At 44.2% G+C, this 7,971-nt stretch overlaps 1 non-coding gene across 1 annotated transcript; it reads right to left on the reverse strand.

Moving 5' to 3' along the window:
• Positions 1–7,812: 7,812 nt before the first annotated feature.
• Positions 7,813–7,906, reverse strand: TRNAI-UAU (transfer RNA isoleucine (anticodon UAU)). The gene is made up of 2 exons: positions 7,869–7,906; positions 7,813–7,848 (listed from the first exon to the last, which is right to left on the reverse strand). It is a non-coding gene; the product is annotated as a tRNA-Ile (tRNA).
• Positions 7,907–7,971: the final 65 nt, after the last annotated feature.

Genomic DNA, 7,971 nt, shown 5'->3' on the forward strand with positions numbered 1-7,971 from the left:
ATGCAAAGTGAAAGATGAGAAAAACAATTTAGTAAAAAGTTCTTTTATTCCTGTGCATGATGCATCTAGCCCAACGACCACAAAAAAAAAAAAAGAAAAAAAAGTCAAGTCACAGACATTTATTAGATCATCTACCAAAGGAGCATTATGCTGATTATATCCTCCAACCCAGCAGCCACAGAACAGAAAGTCCCCTCCAAAATGACGCCTGCCAAGCACAGCAGTCTTCACACGATTTACTGGTCAGTGCACACAAACACATACAAAGGAGATGATTATGACCTTCTGATTTCAGGTGTCATCCAGGAAGATAATTTCCACAGTTTTAGTAATGAATGTTCCAAACTGCCGCTGTTCTTCCCAGTAATTGTATTTTGTGGTTCTACTTCCATTTCCTTTACTATGTATGCATAAGCAGGAGGCCTCTCTTTGGCCTGAATTATTTACCCTATAATTTGTGCTTCTGTTTTCAACTAGTATTTACTGCTGAATCATGCCAAAAATCACACATACTGAATATTGCAGTGGGTCATACTTTAAAGCCCTATGAATTTCCTGGTTTCCTTGCAGCCAGACATAAGCTTCCCATTACTTTGGGCCAATCTTCATCCTCTTATGGAACATGAAGCAAATTCACTGGCATCAGTGAAAATGCACCCATTTGTATTATACATTAATACTACATTTCAAAAACAGTCACCTCAGTCTTGATTCCTTGACAGTTTGGCTTTTACTTGCAGAGGTATTTAGATGACAGAGGCTACTCCTGCAAGAATACTGCAAATACATTACATTTGCAATAAGAAGGCTGTCTGCTAGATGTCCTTTGCAACACCCATATGCTTAGAAGCAGGCAGACAAACAGGAACATCAGGCAGGAATCCCTAAACAGCTCTGAAAATTTGTCCAAGTGTTTTAAGAATCTTGTCAAAGGACTAAGGTTATTAGGAACCTAGAGACGGGGCAAGTACCCTAATTGTCTATTAACCAATATGCCTTTAAACACAAAGACACACTGTAGTACTCCTAGTATCCCCGATAAAACAAGTCTCCAACTGCAGGAAAACAAAAAAAAGGGATTTTCAAAGATACTGTATGTTAAGAACTTAAGAAATGATAAAGGAAATGTTTGGTGTGGCTATGTTGTTATAATAAACAGCAGTAAGTATTTACACTGCAGGCTCAGAGTAGCTAAATAAGAATGACAGACACAATCAGATACACCCATCAGTCACAGCAGTGTTTTAAAGATACGTAGGCTACTGTAGGCTTTGCAAACAGTTTGGTATTGGCAGTCAAATTTCCAAAGCTGTTAGGGTCTTAAATACATACATAAGCACGTAAAGAGATCTGAACGTAGGCATTTTATGCTGGCAATGGTTTCATTGGGACACAGCCACCAAGTTTAATGGACTTTGCAAGTCTCAAGAAGGAACAAGTACTCCTGAGGTGTGAGGGCTGGTTCCAGCAAAGGACTTGGTCACTGAGCTGGCCCAAGCTGCTACCACCCTACAGCCATCTGCATCCATGCAGCCCCTCCTGAGCCACCCGGGGAAGCACAGCACCTCCTGCCACTCCACAAGGATTTACAGGAACACATTTGCAGTTGCACTGAGACAAGGTGACTGGCATGGACCTCATGTTGCAGTGTGAAACTCTTAAGAGCACTTGACTGAAGTAGGAGACAAGTTGAGCCCCTCAGGAGGCAGCTGGGAGTATGGGGAAATATAGGTGGGGAGGGACACATCTGAATGGGTGTTTCCAGCCTTCCCTAAAACGGTGCCAGCTTCAAGGCAACCCTGAGCCTATTGAGGCTGAGCCCCTGCATGAGGGGGAAAGTGAGGCAGAAGCAAGGTCAATAGAGAGAGAGGTAGAGGGGCCCAGAACATGCAAGAGTAACTCCTCGATCCTGCATCCAGGCACTTGATACAGACACACCCCTCACCATGGCTGAAAGCACCCTTGAATCCAGCATCAGTTTCCTACACACACCCCCCCAATCCTACGTAAGGCAGGCGTATTTTCACCTCTAAGACACTTTCAGCTTGCTGCAACAATGTATGAGTTTTTGCAAAAGTGACAGAGTCTTTTTCCAGGATGCAGCTCACTGGCAAAGTTACATAATTTGCATTATTAACAGCCTCTTAATATTAAATGGCCTTCATACATACTGGCACAAATCTGATGTGACTTTCCTTATAGGTAGATATATATCCTTCTTTAAAATCTTCCTTTAAACAGCATGTAAATAGTCCTTACAATTAAGATGTGTAGTTAACCAACCCTCATCCCCATTTCAGTGGGTAGGATACATGAAAAATAAATGCAATCAGTGAACTCAACTGTCTCCAAGACCTTGCAAATAATTCTGGATGTTCATGTTTATGATTGTTTGACAGCCTCTCTTCACAAAACCAGAAAACCCTCTAAGTTACACCATATAGCCACATGACCTGCGGCACAATTCCCTCTTAAGGATTTTATACAGTCTTTTCAGAAGAAAAATGTTTAAAAATTGTTGCTTTATCCTCCCCACAATCTTCATATGTGTAAGTTCATGGTAAAATTTCTAGAAATATTTCTTAACACTGCCATAATTCGGCTATCCAGTGTATAAACATCTCTCAACTAATGCAGTCAGTACAGGCTCAATTGCCTCCTTCAAGGGAACATCCCTCCTCCAAAATTTTAAATTACAGACTCTCTGACTATCCCCTGCCATTTCAGCCACTTCCCCAACTTTTTTTTTTTTTCTCTACGTCTGGTTTAGTTTGTTTTGCTGTATTTTGAGACCTTTCCAAGGTTTCAAATATTTAGGCTGCACCAAAACTATTTGAAGAAACCAGGAGTCTTTTTCCACCTTAAAAGCAGAGCCTAACACCGCAAACTCAGCATAAGAAAATTAAATGGGCACAAAATCCAGTACTGATTGTCCATTTCCTTCCTTTTCCAAACCAGAAAGCTGAGTTCTCTAGCCCTCCCAACACCAGCTTCAATCCCTAGAGAGACCAAGGGGTCTCTTATATTGCCACACTAAAGTAACCACCCAAAACACACAGAGAAGAAAAACCTGCCTTGTGAGATCACTCTTTGCTCAAGCAAAACACAAAAGCCAATTTGCTTTCTACTGCAACTCCATCTTAGGTTGGCTTGACTGGTTTTTCACTGCCCTAGGCAACACATTCATATAGCCACAGCCAGACAACACAATTTTGTTTTTTTTTTTAAAAAGCTTCCTTACCTATGATCTTCTACCCACTCCTTCTGTTCCCTTCTCCTTTTCTTTGTCTTCCTCCCCTTTCTCTTTTCTTTTTGTTCTCTCTTTATAACATCCGCTTTCCTGGTTTCAGAGAGCAATGCACAAATTCCTTCTCTTTCTCAGCTTGCTTTTCTACCTATCTTAAAAGTTATTCTCACTTCTCCTCCTTCTATCAGCCTGTATAAGCCCAACGATCCCCTTCATCTTTCAGCCCTTCTCTTCACCAAGAAAGCTCCTATATGACCATCTGACTTCCTCCCCTCTTTACATTATCTTTCCCCTCACAAAACCAGCATATTTCTATTTGGTTTGAGAGAGTCCTTCCCCATGGTTTGGAAGGACCTATATTTTGTTCCTTTCCTCCCAGCTGCTGCTTCCAAGTCTAATACCTCCATAGCACATAGCATGGGCACACTCAGTGGGAAGCAGCCGTCTGGACTTCAGTCAGCTCTCCATGAAAGCCTCTAACACCAGCTATTCCTTAAAAAAGGGAAAAAAAATTGCTCAAAAGAACCGAAGCCGGGCCTGCTATGCTGGAACTTTGACACAGTAATGAAGTCATACTGACTTAAAAATCATGATACAAGCCAATCACCTCTGTTGTTACTCCAAACACAACTAATCAATAGATTTCAATTTCAGAAAGGTCCTCGAGATGTTACATACAAAGCAGGGGAGGGAGGGGAAGAGAGGACAAGAACCAAACACATCTATACCTTCAGTGGACTTTGTTTTCTAAGCAACCCTTGGAATTTTTGCCTATTGTTCTCTGCTGTGTACAACGGAGCATTTGTCAAGTGATTTCTATTTTTAGGATGTCTGGGAATGCTTTGCGTTGGTTTTTCTTTTTCACTTTGTGGGACCACAGTGCCATCTATTGGAAAAGCTATGAAGAGCAGACTCTCGTTGTTTACTATTTGTCAAATTAAGACTAAGAGTATTTATTACTTCGGTTTCAAAACAATTAGGCAGGCCAAGTCTTTATCATAGGCTTTTAAAGGCATTTGTTAGGGTATGCAAGCCCCAATGTCATGAGAAGTTCCTGACTGATACATTCAAAGAAACTTCAGTTAAGCAAGCACCTAAGTGCCTCACAAACACCAAAACTGTACTAACATACCAGAAACAAGAGCTGCCACCTTTAGAAATAAATGTCAGAAAGGGCTATCCTGCATGAGCCTGTCTTTCCCTCTCCTAGATCCTGCATCTCCCATTCCAGTGAAACTCCCTGTTTGAGCAAGATCATACAGGGATAAACACAAAGGCTGGTCCCTAACCTGATTACTATTAATTCTCCAGAATCAGGCAATAGCTAGATCCTTGTAAATTCTCCCTCCAGCAATAAGCAATAGGCATGTAAAGTTTATCTATATCTGTAAGCAAGCCCTCTTTCCTTCCACAGCCAGTGGGAACTCAAAGCAGCCAGAATAAGCCTATAGAACACACAGAGTCCATACTCAAATTAAAAGTGACACAAATTTTAAGAAGATAGACCTATTTAAAAAGGACCCTGGAAGGATTTCAGGAGCTGGGAATATACAAGCCCACAGGCATGCCATCCACACCAGGCAAATTAATAGAGATGTAAAGAACATGGCAGAGGCTAGAACAGGCAGGCCCTTAGACAAAACAGGCAGCATAGAAGACTCACCATGGGGAAACCTTTCCTCCCAGAGCACTTCCAGGAGCACCCGCGGCCCATCCAAGCCCCTCACCACCTGACAGCAGCCCCCAGGCTAAGGGCAGGGCTCCCCAGCCACCACCTGCAAGGACAGCAACACAGAACATCTCTGAACAAAGAGGATAAGGTATAGCAGTTTTTCAAAAGGAAAATGAGGCACAGGTGAACCACATTGTTATTTGGGGAAGCGGCAGGAGAGGGAAGGAGGGATTGCCTCTCTCTAGATCACATTAGTACAGCTGGTACTTTGCATCTCTCATACACAGCTGTTTCCTAAGTACATCATCTGCATACATTAAAGATTTAGAAACTAAGATGGCACTCACTCACAGACATTGGGAGTTCTCTCATAATGGTGTAAAGGTATCTTTACAAATACGTATATCAATATGCATACATATATTAATATACACATTTTTTTAATACATATATATATGCACCACTGCCAACTAGCATTAAAGCATTAACCAACAGCTCAGGACCAAAAAGCCCAACAACAAAACACTTCAATGCAAACAGAAACATATACTTCCTTTTCATATATCTGTAAGACACCTAATTTTCAGGAAAAATTTGCAAATGCAAGCAACAGCCCAGAGCACTCCAGATGTCACCCCATCAGAGCTGGTGAGGCCACGACGGCAGCACCATGGCTGCCCCAGCTCAGCACTGCATGAGGACAAGGCTCTTCACATGCCCTTGAGAAACTGCTCCAAGGCCCAGACCTGATCCCCCTCCCTGGGATACCTCCTTCCCACAGCAGCCCCCTGGGGAAGTAACTAAAACACAGACTCGCTAAACTCAGCTCTGATATGGTGCCTGTCCGCCCCAGCACCAGCCCCACACCAGCATCTCCATGGGGAGGTGAGGAGGCTCCAGCACCACCCCTGCCCAGGTGCCCACGGCCAGGCCACAGCCAGCCATGCCGCTCCATGGAGGTTTATCCCATCTTATTTCACAGACCAGTCTCCTTCAGGAAGCCCTCATACTTTAGTAGCAGTTCATGTTATTTTGTAAATACCCATTAGATAAATAATATTCTTTCAACATAAGGGGATTTCTAGTAAACACCCATAAATCATCCTGATTTAGCATGAATTTCAGTGTGAAATCCCCAACTCAGAACGTTTCCTTCAGATGTCAGGCATAAGAGTCAATCAGGAGGTAGGGCCTCTGCTGCAGGAATGCAAACAAGTGTTGCCTCGTATGGTGATTTTAGTCTTTTTTTCTTTTTTTTTTTTTAGAGGCAAGACAAAAATAATCTTGGACTGAGAGTAAAAGCCAAGGTAGGACCAAGGGGATGAAGGTGGTCTTCTGGAGAAGGCCACAGCACTGCACAGCTCTTGCTGCTTGTCCCAGCTGCTCTCTGGCACCACACAGGCAACTCGCAAAAAAGCTGTGAATGCAGCAAACAGCATCTGCTTCGTTCATTCGGATTTGGCAAAAATTGCACAATCACTCCCCCAGCTCACCCAGGCAAGACCCCAAATGCAAACCAGCCGGTCCTCCTTGGTGAGGGAGCTCAGGAGGCACTGCCTGTGCTGCAGACACGCAGGGGTGCAGTGAAGGGGGAGAAGGAACAGCGAGCAGCACCATCCCCACTCAATTTCTGAGGAGAGTGGTCTCTGTCCAGGAAATGGAGTCCAGCTCCCTCTGCTACGTTGTTTTGTTTGGTTTTTTTCCCAGTGACACAAAAGCAGCATTTCCATTTTTTAATATTTCCAGTACCTCTGCAAATACTCCTCTGTACTGTCAGTACTAGCACTGGACATGGCACTCCTGCATGAAGGAGAAAACATGAAACTCACTGCAAGCAAAGGATTAATTTTATTTACCCTTTGATGTATTACAGATTTCTCTTGTTTTGACTTCCTTACACTAATATGGCACATGCTTCAAGCATGACTACCCTGTCACTGAAATCAATGGCAAAGCCAACGTAAAAAGGAGAGGGACAAAGTGGTAACTAGAATAGGGAAGAAGTGGTAATTAAAAACCTTAAAGTGGCACTTCAGGGAGTTAACGCCTGCAGTACACACACTAATGGGCTGGTTTAAGCAATAAAGGCCCCTCTGGCTGCATGATCTTGAGGGTCTCACTGAACTTCTTGGTATAAATTGCACTGTGAAAGTAGCAGACTAGACGCTAACGTAGAGGTGGTTTCACAAGACCTGGGCCTAAACATTCAGGCAGCATCCCCCAGATTTCTTTTTCAGGAAGCTGCCCCTGTTCTGTGACCCTGCCACTTCTCAGGTTGTGAAAAGAAATCTGAAATTATTTTAATTATTTTTCTTCCTGCTCTGGCCCACACGTTTGTAAAGCATTACCAAGGTAACGAGTAGTTACAAAGACTATCACCGCCAAAGGAGGCAAAGTAAAAGGGGAAGATTTTGTTAACCTTCAGTTGTAGCGACCACACCGGTCGATATTTATTTGCAGTCTGTATTAAACGACACAGTATAAAATAACGTTTATTTCCTGCAAGTCCACCCAAGCAGCTCTTACCAGGGAAGAGTTTGTTATTGCATACTGACACGCTGCTCTGAGCACACCAAACTTAGGTTGACAGGTGAGCACACATCCCTGTAACCAAACACGTCCACACCGACTTTGATAACAAAGAGCCCCACGCCCGCGATCCATCGTGTCGGGGTGCGAAGGCCGCCAGCTGCCCGGCACGGCCAGGCGTGCCCACCTCACACCCACAGCGGTTGCAGCCCGGCAGCCAGAGGCCCCGTGGGCGCAGCGGGCTCCACGCCCGCCGTGCCACGCTGCCACCACGGCTGCATAATTTTCCGTAAACTTTTTTCTTTCTTCCTCCGGAACGCAGCCAAGTCCCAAAAAAGCCCGTTTTTCCTCCCAAAAAGCTGTGTGCTCCAGGTGAGGCTCGAACTCACAACCTCGGCATTGCTCGGCTTTGTACTGCTGTATAAGTACCGCGCGCTAACCGATTGCGCCACTGGAGCCCTGACACCAGCTCCTCCCGAACGCTTTATCAAGGGCCGGCCGGGCCCCGGCGTCGGGAAGGCAG

Source organism: Phalacrocorax carbo, chromosome 3 (genome assembly GCF_963921805.1).
Source record: "Phalacrocorax carbo chromosome 3, bPhaCar2.1, whole genome shotgun sequence".
Classification (NCBI taxonomy): Eukaryota; Metazoa; Chordata; class Aves; order Suliformes; family Phalacrocoracidae; genus Phalacrocorax; species Phalacrocorax carbo.